This window comes from Hyperoodon ampullatus, assembly GCF_949752795.1.
Source record: "Hyperoodon ampullatus genome assembly, chromosome: 4".
Lineage (NCBI taxonomy): Eukaryota > Metazoa > Chordata > Mammalia > Artiodactyla > Ziphiidae > Hyperoodon > Hyperoodon ampullatus.
In genome coordinates, this window is record NC_136917.1 from 137,416,078 (window position 1) to 137,429,286 (window position 13,209).

Here is a 13,209-nt window from a genome sequence, read left to right on the forward strand (position 1 = left end):
GGATAGGGCATTGGAACTGACCTCAAGTGCTTCTGGAGCAGACATATCCAGGATTCTACTCAATTTGTTGGCAAAACTCTGTAAGTGTTGTGCAAAGCATTTATATTAGCAGCTGTTCTTCTTACTCTCTAAAGATCCTCTGAGTAAGAAGGAAGGTGAAGGTGGTGAAGATCTTTTTCTGGGCCATTATAAATGCCAAAATTAGTTCAAAGGGCATAGATTTCATAAACACTGTGTAGAAAGAGATTTAGTTCATCAAACACTTTGGCATGTTGAGCCAGTGCTTGGAATTGTGCTTGTTGATCAGTGGGTGAGAGAGACAAAATCACAGAGCAGTTAAGCATCTGAGCTCCAGTTGGATGGCCTTGGTTTCACCATTCACTGAAATGTGACCTTGGCCAAATTCCTGTGCCTTTCTGCTTCAGTGTTCCCACATGTAAAATGTGGATAATAATGGCATCAACCTCAGAGGTTACCGTGAGTATTAAGTGAAGTGAGAACAATGCCTTGTACGTAGTGTTAGTAAACATCTTCATCATCATCACTCTTACTAATAAGCACTCTTATTAATACATTCCTGCAGGACTGAGGCATCTTCCCCTTTGTATCCACCTAGTGCCCAGTGGAGAACCTGCAGCACAGTAGCTACCTAGCTTTTTTTTAGAGATATTAAAATGCATTGAAATGCCTCAAGTTGCTTCCTCTATCCTATTAGAAAATGCCCTAATTTCAACCCAGATTCATTCAATCGGGGAAAATCTGTACAATATACAACATCTCAGCCTCTAGGGTGTCTCCTAGCTCTCACTCTCTGTCCACCCTCAGTTTGCATTTCAGGATAACAGGAGCTCAAAAGAAAGAGTGGAGAAGATAAGGGAGAAAACAGAGATAAGAAAGGGAAATTCAAAGTGGATGGAGCGTGGCCAAAGCAAGACACAGAGCAAGGCCCCCAAGGGGAATAAAATTAACAGAAAACTATACTCTTCTCATGCTTGTGCGCTGTGCACTCTGTTTCCACTCTCATGGGGCCCTCATGTAGGTCCCCTTGCTTAGTAGAGGGCCTGCCTTCTCCTTCCTCCAGGCACTCAAATCTAACCATCTCTGTTGGTCCAAGGATGTGCTGCTCCTCCTGGGGCCCATAAGAGAATTTTCAACACAGAACATAATTCCCTGAGAATCTTGAGTAGGTATTCCTTAGAGGCCCAAATGTGATCTTGCTATTTGCACTTATTAATTCATCCTGCACTGGGTAACTTGCTCATTTACAGCATATTGAGCGTCTTACGCTGTAGTAGCCACTGGATTCAGGTGCACAAGACAGCCATATAAGTCTAGGGCTTTAGCGTCAGAAGACACAGAAAGACATCAGTGTAAATGAATAATTATGTTAGTGAGAGAACTTTAAACAAAATTATATATGGGTGCCTTCCTCACACCCTAACTTTCTCATTCTCTTCTCTTCATTCTCAGTTAACTGGTCAATTCAGTTTGCCTATTCAAGAATTTTTTATTGAGTACTTGCTATATTCTGAACGTTTCAGAAATTTGAAGTATAAATAATATTTTCTTTCTCCCTGGGTCTTTACAAAATATAGGGAGACAAAAAAACCTTAAGAAGCCCCTCTTTTTTTTTTTTTTTTTTTTGTGGTACACGGGCCTCTCAATGTTGTGGCCTCTCGCATTGCAGAGCACAGTCTCCGGACACGCAGGCTCAGTGGCCATGGCTCACGGGCCCAGCCGCTCCGCGGCATGTGGGATCTTCCTGGACCAGGGCACGAACCCGTGTCCCCTGCATCAGCAGGCGGACTCTCAACCACTGCTCCACCAGGGAAGCCCAAGAAGCCCCTCTTAACATACATTACAGTCTGGAAGGAGTTCATGGAGGAAGTGGAGCTTAGCTTGAGCCTACAGGTGGTGGATTGGAGATTGGTTGGTACCTGGAGGTCAGAAGAAGAGAAACTTCTAAGCAAAGGGAGAAAATTGGGGCCCTCAGGAGAGTTGACAGGCTCACGGTGTGTTGAAGGGACACGGGAAAAACCTAATGGCTGAATTCAGGGTGTTGGGAGGGGGAGGTAGTGGGAGATAAGGTTGGATTGGTGGGAGAGGTCAAATTAGGCAGGACCTAGAAATCCCAGGAAAAAAACCAGTCTAATTAATTAGCGTATGTAGTACATACTCTGCCCAGGACCCCATTCTCCACTTTCTGGGAAAACAAAGGGCTAATGAATGAATTACAGGTTTTCTTTGGCAAATTGAACACACTAGATAGTTCTGTTGTGAAGAGAAGTTGATATCTTGTAGCCTGGCCTTCATATTTAACTTCCTGCCATGGCCATCTTTATGAAATGTCAGTCCCCACTGCTGCCTTTAAACCTGCTCACTTTGATATCTCTGTTGCTGTGAGATCTCCTTGTGGTGGCATAGAGCGTCGTGGTTACCTGGATTCCTAAACTGTGCTCACGTTGCTCCCTTTTGTCTGCAAGTCTTAAGAGGATGACAGCTGTCAACAATGTCACAACCCAATATGGGCCAACGTTTCACCTTCTCACCTTCCAGAATGAGGCTTTTGAAAATATGTCAACACATATGAATTGGAGTGTGATTGTGGAGGTAGAGTGTGGGTAAAAGTGCAGTTTCAGTCACGCTGAGGAAAATGCTTATTTACGTGGATAAATATGAAAAATAGCAGATGAATAGAAACATACATTTTTTTGACTTGAGTAGCTAGACAACCTGAAAGAAATAATAGCAGGAGAGCTGCAGAGAAAAACCCAGTGAGTTACTAAGCATTTAAACAAAAGTTGAATTTTGTTTATAAAAAGTAGCATGAGAAATGTGTGGGATAGAGTCAGGATTAATATGATTTCTCTAGCTAGAGGGCTGAGAAACAAATTTCTCTTGGAATTCTTCTTGGTTTCAGAAGGCTCCCACGTTATGCCAGACACCTCCTTGCCTTCCCACTTTCCCTGTCGTTTTCCACCTGGGCTCCTTTCCTTTGTTGGCTGCTTAAGGAACGAAAGGTCTCATGCCCACCTCCTCACCCCACATTAATTCAAAACAAAACAAAAGACATGGCCAATCTTTCCAGGTTTTCTGAGGCCTTTCCCAATTGTGTAAAAGGACTTTAGCTTATTAAAACCCCTCTTTTCAACTCTCTTTTTTTGTTTGTTTGTTTGGCCTACAAAAAAAAAAGCAGTCCCATAAATACTCAAAGGAATGAAGCAACCTCATCTAATATGTCAAAGGAGATTTTGTGTGTCCTGTGAGTTTCCTGGGAATTTGATACCGAGGGTGAAACAGGAGGTTTATGTCTAAGGCGGAGGGGAGGCACCAGTGGAAACTGGAGGCTACACGGCTCTAAGGAAGAGAATCTTCAGGGTTTACTCCGCTTTTCATTTCCTTTCTGTAGCCAACAACTACACTCATCCTGACGGGGCCTGGCCAGGCTTTGACATGAGCCCAGGAAATGCCTTTGGTGCACTTAGAACCTCCCCTGCTGGCGCCTTTCCCCACCCCGTCCTCTTTCCCCAGTCACCCCACTGCCTGCTGGTCCTCCATACTCTGTGGTCCCTCATCAGCCCCCTCCTGTCATCTGGACGGTGCTGCTGAAATCCTCACTCTACTATTTGATGTGAGGAACAGGTTGTGAGGAAAACGTGATCAAGGTAGCTATATTTTCAAGGGAAATTAGGAAATATAGAGAACAACCAGGATCCCAAGTTGAGGTTCAACTATTTTCTCTTTTCCCATAGGGGTTTTCTAATTGCTATTTGTGAACAGTCACCATTTTGTTATAGTGAATTTGCAAAACAAGATTTAGATATATTATTTTCCCTCAGTTTATAATTTGGTACCATTGGGGTAGAAGAGCAGAAATCACTGAAGGAAGTGTCTATAGCATACAGTAACACTGCTTTGCCTGCAATATTCTCACATTATAATTCTTCATTTATTCATCCAAAAATATGTGCTGCTCACTTACTCGGGGTGGCGGAGGATACCAAAAAACAAATATAAACAGGTTTTTATTTGGAGGCGGTTCCATTCTAGTGGAAGAAAGGAGGCAAGCCTGGTGCTGTTACCTACAGCAGAATGTGATGGAAGCCACGAGAAATGTTCAAGTTAATGGCTATAAAATTGTACGGAAGAAAGAGATTGTATCTGGTGTTGGACTTCGGGGAGGAGATAGGATTTCTTCTGAGATTTTTAAGAAGAGAGGATTAAGGCCAACTGATCTGACAGTGGGAATGGGTAGAATGATTTGGTTCAAAGAGAAACAGTGTGAGGAAGAACATAGAATTAACAATGTCCAAGGTTTAGTGGATTCGGGGATTAATGGGGAAACTGGTTTGACAGAAAATGAATCATGTGTAGTGATTTTGTGATAAATAAAGACGGAAACTGTTTGGTTTCTTCATAGAGGGCTTGAATGCTGTGCTAGGATGTGTGGTTTATACAGTAAAGAGAAACCACAGGATCGCTGAGCAAGATAGTACCCTGACAAAGAGGTCTTCAAGGCTCAGTGAGAGGTTTCCTTCCATGTACCCGCCTATCATGTCATGCAGCATCCTGGATTGTAACTACCTCTGTATGTACTCTCTTAAAGACTGTGGACACTTTTAAGGCAGGAACTACTTCTTGAAAGTGAAAGATGGGCATCTGGAGAACACCTGTCACAGAGTCTGGTACATACTATGGGCTAAAAAAAAAAAAGAGAGAGAGAAAAGCGTTTTGAAGAGATAAATGAAAATATTAGGGCTGACAAATACTGTAGTAGTCCAGGGAAAGCAGAGATTTTTTGGGTGGAGACTTGACAGTTCTTGGAGACTGAGTGGATGCAATGGGGAAGAGAGATGGTTTTCAACCCAGTGAGTTTGAGAATGAAGGTAGTCTTGAACAGAAATAAGGCTGTCAGTGAGCCCTCAGCACTGCTATTTCAATGGGAAATGTGCCGGTGCACACTTCCAAACCCTCATCCTTAGAATTATGCAAGCTGAAATAGCACTGCCAATCCCTGAAAACAGATGTCAGTCAGACATTACAAAAGAAAATCAGTATGTATATGAAAGTTCATGTTTGCTTACACATATTTTTTAGAACTTTTGTATACTAAAAGTGAATCATGCATTTGTTGATGCTTTTTTTTTTTTTAGAAGATGTTGGGGGTAGGAGTTTATTTATTTATTTATTTTTGCTGTGTTGGGTCTTTGTTTCTGTGCTAGGGCTTTCTCTAGTTGTGGCAAGCGGGGGCCACTCTTCATTGCAGTGCGCCGGCCTCTCACTATCGTGGCCTCTCTTGTTGAGGAGCACAGGCTCCAGACGCACAGGCTCAGTAGTTGTGGCACACGGGCCTAGTTGTTCCGCGCCATGTGGGATCCTCCCAGACCAGGGCTCGAACCTGTGCCCCCTGCATTAGCAGGCAGATTCTCAACCACTGCGCCACCAGAGAAGCCCTGTTGATGCTTTTTGAATGTCTATATGCAGCTTAATATTTTGCCTTAAGTCCAATGTATGAACAGTCTCTTTCACTCTGAACAAATTAAGGAAACTTAAAGAGGATGGAAAGTGGTGGATCTCTTATTCATTGAATTGTTATATTATATGGCAATAATTGTTATACTATTTATGGTAATAAATGATGACTCTGCCCTGTTACGTCCCCCAAATCATCCTGGTGGGGTAGCAGAAGTGGAGAAGGTATGAAAGAGGTGGAGAGAGACTGTGGTCACCTTCAGCCCAAAGTGGTTGGACTTACTCTTCGTCACTTTTTTCAGTAATACTAATAAAAATTTAAATATTATTTAATTGCATGGTTTTAAACAATTAAACACTTAAATGTTTAACAGGTTAAATTTATGAAATTAAGCACAACATTAGCAAAGAAAGATTATTGGTGGTGGTAGGTAGAGTGTAATTTTGAGGAATGCATATTTTTATACAAAAAACCCCAGAAGTAGTGGTAACTATAAGTCAGTTCCCCCAAACCACCAAGTATTGCAGGAATTTGGAGCAGGGAGACATCATTTATGGCTGAGTGATCCAGAAAGTATTCATGTACTTGAGGGTATGAGAATTATGGCCTTGAGTTATAGATAGATTTACAATAAGCAGGAATGCAAGGAAAAAGATTCCAAATAATAAATTGCAGAAAGCTATGCTGTTCCACAGCTGTTGCAGATTAGAACTAGAAAACTGGTTATGCTCTAAGCCTATAACTATTAAGAAATATGTATCCCTCATGTATATGTATGGCTGAGTCGCTTTGCTGTGCACCTGAAACTATCACATTATTAATCGGCTATACTCCAATATAAAATAAAAAGTTAAAAAAAAGTATCCCAGAAGTTAACCAGGAAACACATAAAGAACGTAATGTTCCCAATTACACAGCTGCAAAAATTGTTAGATGTCACAGAGTAGTAAGTATATATAATAAAATTCAGGTTCCTTGCAATTTATACCAAGTTAGAAGAATGTAGTTCCTTTGGAAAGAACCTTATTTCCTCACTGACATAATTATAGATGTACTTAATTCCATCACTGATTTATTTTTATTGGTAATGAATATTAGTACCTGAGCCTAAAATATCTCTCTTCCTTGTATGTCAAGTAGTTAATGACCTGTAAATTAACTCTTAAATATGCTAAGGAAGCTCATTATTTAAAGTAATTATTTAGCAAAGCAATGATCCTTTGGTTATGCAAATTACTGACATTAAGTTATACATTTGTAAGTTTCCAGTTTTATGGTTCATTCTGGGCTCTCAAAATGACCTAACAATCCAGGTATTGCTTGTTCCAAAGTTAAATAATGGGAAGATGAAAATACATAATTCAAGGGTGACAGAGAAAATGTTACCCACATCTAGGGATTCCTCCATTTTCTGAAGGTAATAGGGCTGGAGCCCAGGGTGATGATGATGACGTTAGCTTTGGCTTGTTATATTCCCCCTGCTGGGTAGTTGTTTAGATTTATGAATATATTATGTGCCAATTATAAGACATATTTTTGGCTTTAATGTCACTTTATTTGAAGACCATTTTCATCAGATGGACATTTAAAATTTACTTTTTTTGTGTGCCTACTTAGTGTCAAACACTTACTAAATACTGGAAACAATCTGTGCCTGGTGGCATGGAGGAGGGTAACCAGGAGAAAGAAGCAGGCAAATCAATACACCTTTTCACTGTGTGCTAAGTGAGACAGATGAGTGATGGTCAGATGCTCTGAGAAGACTTAGAAGAAACATCTGGTCCAGACTGGGAGTACAAGAGGAGGTTTTGAAAGAAGTGAAAACAGGTTGAAGGCCAAGAGGAGTAAAAATTGGAGACTGGGAGTGGGGCTGTCTTAGACAGAGAGAAAAAGCCTGTGAAAGGAGATGAGTAGCAACCAGCTGTCCTCTGGACTGCAAATCATTCAGGGTGGTTCCAAAGTTGAGTGTAAGGATCTTTGTGGTGGTGGTGAACAATGAGGCTGGAGACGGAAGAGGGAGACAGGGGCCTGAAGTTTTTATTTTATTGAGTAATAAATTGGAAGACATTGAAGGATTTTAAGTAAGGGGTTTATAAAATGAGATTTGCATTTTAGGATGATTGCATTAGCTTCAGTATTATGTAAGGGGGTCAAGACAGTTGTGATATTAATGGATAAACAACAAGGTCCTACTGTATAGCACAGGGAACTATATTCACTATCCTGTAATAAACCATCATGGAAAAGATTATGAAAAAAGAATATATATTATTAACTGAATCACTTGATGTATAGCAGAAATTAATACATTGTAAATCAACTATACTTCAATAAAATTAAAAAAAAATCTAGTAGCTTATTTAGTGGGGACCAAAATGTAGGAGGGTCTGCTGTGTGCTGGGTTAACCCTTTAGTTGCTGCATCTGGGCATGTGGGACTGAGGCAGTGTCTCTTCACTAACATACAGAACTAACATTCAGAATCTTAACAGTCATAAGGCTGTACTCATATGTTCTAGCTGAATGTCTGTTCTGGGGAGAGGGTCCCGGATTCAGCCAAGGAGAAATACAAAGTCCAGGAGGAAATTCTCAATTTATATCGTTATCTCTAACACACAAATTGGATCTCTTGTTTCCTAATTTACTGCTTTTTCCTAAATCCTCTCCATCTCTTCTATCCACTCTTTTTCTCAGTTCCTCCTTCTCCAGGCCTTTGTACCCGTCAGAATTACTAAAACCAATTTCTAACGTTTCTTGCTTTCTGCCTCCTCTGAAATCCTTCTGAATACAGCTGTCAGCAAGCTTCCAAAGCTCCACTTTCATGATGTCACTCACCTAAGGGCTGACAATGATTTTTCCACTTCTTTCCTTCCAGATTCTCCAGAATAAAACCACACCCAGTGTGTGCAATGGTATTTAATGACTCCTTGATAGAACTCCTCAAGGCAATCAGACCTAACTTCACTGACTCTTCCCATCAGTCTGCTGTAATTCTTACACTTGTTATCCATTTTGCCAAGCTAGGATCTCAACAGTGATAAACACGGTTTAGAAAGAGCACAAAGATGAGATTCAGAAACACTGACCCTAGGTTTGGAGCCTAGTGATCCCTTTGGCAAGGTGTTTAACTTCTCTACAAGAGATAAAGATATCTGCTAACACATTCCAGTTATGTGGATGGGAAAAATGAGACAATCTGTGTGAAACTGTTGTCTAAATTATCAAGAGCTCATAAAGCAAATCCTATCTAATTAAAAAATTCTCTTATCTGAAACTCAAGAATACCTGGTTTTTAAACTATTGATATGTATATATATTTGGTATCTTTGAAAATTTCAGTCTTCTTAGATACAAGTTACAAATCACTACTATTTGAAATAATTTTAAAAAGGGACCCGGAAGTTAGGAGCAGAAATAGAGGCCAAATACTCAGCAAATTCTCAACATTGGCTTTCCAAAAAAGCAGCCTGTGTAACTTTTAAGTTAACCTGGAATGTAGAACTATACTCTTGCCAGTTATATTCCTATGAGGAGAAATATCATTCCCCATGAGGGAATGACAGCTCCACAAGTCTGTAAGATTGAGCCATGAAGTCAAAAAGATAATTATCAAAAATTTGGTTGAGGAATCAAAAACTAAAAACTCAAAAAAGTTAAGTGCCTTCTAATATACGTATTATCTACAACAAAGCAAAAGCAGATATACAAGCAAATCATTGTAACTTTGCTGCAAAAAGATTATGAAAAGTGCTGAATAAGTAAATGGAAATACTAGTAAGACACTACTCATTAACACTAATTTATGGATTAAATGTCTTTTTAATAAAGGATTAAAGGATCAAAGTTTTCATTTGGATTGCAGTTTTTGTTTCAACAAATATAAAAGTATGAGTTTTTGTAGGTTCACTCAAGATTCTTTCATCTGTAAGCCTACTTTCCATCCTATCTTTGTTTTACTTGTCCTCAGACTGGGGACAGTCTATTAAGTGTTCTGCTAATGCCCAAGGATCTCACACGGTATTTCCCCCATTGCTATGATGTAGATGATCTGTTCCTTCCCTAAGTGTTGCCTGTATTGCTGGTCTTTCCCATTCAGCATCACTGGCCTTGTGCTATTCATGAATTATTTGCAAACGTGTGTGTTTTCCTTTCCCAAATAGACTGAAGTCTCCTTGAGGTCAACACAAAATCTAATACTCTCTATTCCTTATACTGAATGTCAAGATGCATATTAGACTCTAACAAGTATTTCTAGAGTAATTGAAATCAAGTCTAAAAACCAGAAGTGTGTTATCTATGGCTTTGCAGCTATAAATGTAACATGAATAAAATATTTTATTTATTACAAGAATGTAAATTTAGCTCCTCATAAATATTTACTATTGAAGTGTTTAGAGAACCATATCTATTTATGGTCTAATATCTTATTCAGTTAATGAAATGTATTTTATAAAGTGGTGCTTTAACAATTATTTTCCAATTACTAACCAAGTCAGAAATGCTTAGAAAATTCAAGACAGTTCATTTGAAATGCTCCAGTTGATATTATGCCAAAGTGTTTATAAATAGAGCATATATATAAAATGTACAAAAATCTTTTGTTTCAATCCTGTATTTCTTGACGGAACTTGAAATTAAAATGGTACTCACATGACCAATTAAATCTACTGCAACTACTTGGGGAATACTGGCAAAAAGAGTTTTTTCTTTTATTCCCTCTTATTTTAAAAGTATTTTTAAGTGAAAAGGGCAGCATCATTTTTAGAGTTTATTGAGAACTTCAAATATCTAGTCCCCAGAAGCAAGATTCATCATGAGGAGTATCTAAGGCCTAACCAAGTTTTCAAAATAGTGCCCACATATACCGTACTTGTTGAACAAATTCAGATTTATTGAAAGTAAACATTTACATTGGCTACAATGTTAGAACTATTACAAAGCTGGATAAAAGAGGCTTAAGTAGCAATAGAAAGCAAGTGCAGTAAAAAGTGAATAGAGAAAATATTTGGCCTTAGTGATCTTTTGGCAGTATTTACATTATGTACATATTGTTAAATATTTATAATAACTCTAAGGCACCAAAGGCTAAAGAGCAGGTTGCAATACTATTTTGTGCACAAAAGTCAAGAAATTTATTGTAAAGAAGGCTGTAGAATTAAAGAAACATAGGCATATCTTAATGTTTACATAAAGGAGTGGCTGCATTTTAAAAATCTCAAATGACACATTAAATATCGGGCAGATTGAAGAAATTATTTTTAGAACATTAAATTATGTTGACTATGTAAATAAGCACTATTTTTTACTGACTTGCTGGTAAATGTGTAATGTAATCTATTCTTCAACACAGCTTTTTCACACTCATGGATATGATATGTTTTGTCTAAAAACTACTTGAAATTCCTTTGAACTACAAAAACTTATCCTAATACATCAGACTGTCTACAAAATTCCCAAGAAAAATTTACTGGGTAATAATATACATCAAATTTATATATAATCTGACAAAAACTTAGCAGGCATTCAAGAATACTTGAATATTCAGTCTGCCATTCTGGCACAGCAGTTGGGTATTTTAATCCTTTAACTGTTTAGGGTGGGCAATTCTTTGTGGCTTCAGGTGAAAGGACATAAAATTGGCCCACGTAGAAAACAAATCCTAAAGGGAACTAATTATTTTCAAATTTTGCAACTTGAAACCCCTTCACTTACTCATTGGCTGATAACTATGTTATTCATCACTGGTGGTTGAAATATCCATATTACTGTATATTGTCAAGAGGTAACTGACAACATAGATCTAGCATGGTCTTGACGGTCATATTATTTGATGACTTCCATTTGTAAAATTTTATTTGATCCTTACACTGGAAACCCAAACTTATCTTGACAAACAGTCTATCATTTGTCTTGAGGTAGTGTAATAATGAAGAATTCAGCAGGACAATAGAATAACATCATAATATTTTTAAAATGTGCTTCAAGTGCCACCATGAAATCCATATATTTAGATGGTAGACAGTCCAAGGTTGAATGGACCTTCATGACGTATTAAATCACTATCTGATGAAGTCATCCTGACTTTAACAAGGATGATGAGGTCTTCCTTAGAACTTTCTGAAACCCCATGCCCTAAGGCAAGTTATGGTATTATGGTACAAAGTACTGATAAAATTCTTTCAGTGATAATAACGATTCATAGACTTACATATTAAAAGTTTCCTTTGTTTTAGCTAAGGGGAGAATAATTGAGGGATTTCTTCTCTAAACTCTTAAATTTTTCAATGAGAAATATTCATAACATTAACAACAGCTTGAGTAGGTTTCTTATATCACACAGTATTTGAGAGTGAATTTAAGGATGTGGCACTCTTATATTTAAATTTTAAATTTAGAAACCACCTTCAAATCCAACATTTGACTGAGATTTGCTGAGCAACAAAATAAAAATCATTTTAACATAACGCAATGTAAGGCACCAAAGTACCTTACCATAATGTATTCTACAGCACTAGGTTATATGTATATTATTACTTTTTCTCTTCTCGAATGTTCAATCATTTTCTTCTCTTTTTAAATACAGTGGACAATGAAAGAGGACAAATTATTCATAGTGAAATGTTTACAAAATCAGTAATGCAGGAAAAAAGTAGAACTAATAAATTAAGGCTCTTCTTCTCCCACTTGAAGAATGAAATAAATGATTGCCTTTGCTCAGTGGGTTAATATTAAGTAGTAATGACTACATAATTAGTATAACTATTACAAAGAATCAGTGAACAGACTTCAAATGATTATAGAAGTACAATACAATATCACATGTTTCGAATTATCAAATAAGTCAAAAGTTAATATCTTAACGAGGTAACTGAATCAAGGCATGATTATAATGTTTAAACTTCTAAATTTTAAGGACCTGCTTGGATTCTGAAAGCATGATGTTCATCTACTAATGGGTATTGAAATTAGATTCTTTAGAAATAAACATCAGTTTACTATAGTATTCCCAATATCAAAAGTCCAATGAGAAGACCTGCTTTATTTTTAGAATACAGGCTTAAAAATTTTTGACAATTTTTCAAAACAAACTAAAATCTGTCATTCTGCATTGCAAAAGCATTCAATTATCACAAGAAGACATCTTACTGTCATAAAAGATGTCTATTATCTGTTATATTTAGTGGACATTAAAACTATCAATTACTTTCCTTGCTCTGATAGATGAATCTACTTTTATTCTTAAGTTGACAGTAGAAGTTTGTATTATAATGTTTTGTCTCCCCTAAATAGTCTCCCTTGAGTCCTCCAAGCTACCCTTCCAGTTCAGATTCTAATACTATACCCCTTACAGGTCACTCAACTGTTGAGTAAATGCTTAGTGGATTAATCATTTTTAAATTATGCTTGGAGGCACTTTAAAGAGTATTTGGAGGTGCCTCAGTGGTCCTAGTGGCCAAACACATGGGGTTTCAAGATTTCAATTTCTAAATCCTACTATTACATCCTCATATTTATGTCATATATACATGAATGTCCCACAAAATTAATTTGAAAATGTAATTTTGTTGCTTTAAAATATTTTTTAAACACAGTAAAGGGATTTGGGAGACTTGGGAGTCTTGGCAGAAAGAAGCAAGGAGTCCTCTTGTCCCATGTAAAGTCTTCAAATATTTGGTCACAGAACTGAATAAGATACTGTATCTTGGACCTACCACACCAATATTATCCCTCAGCCTG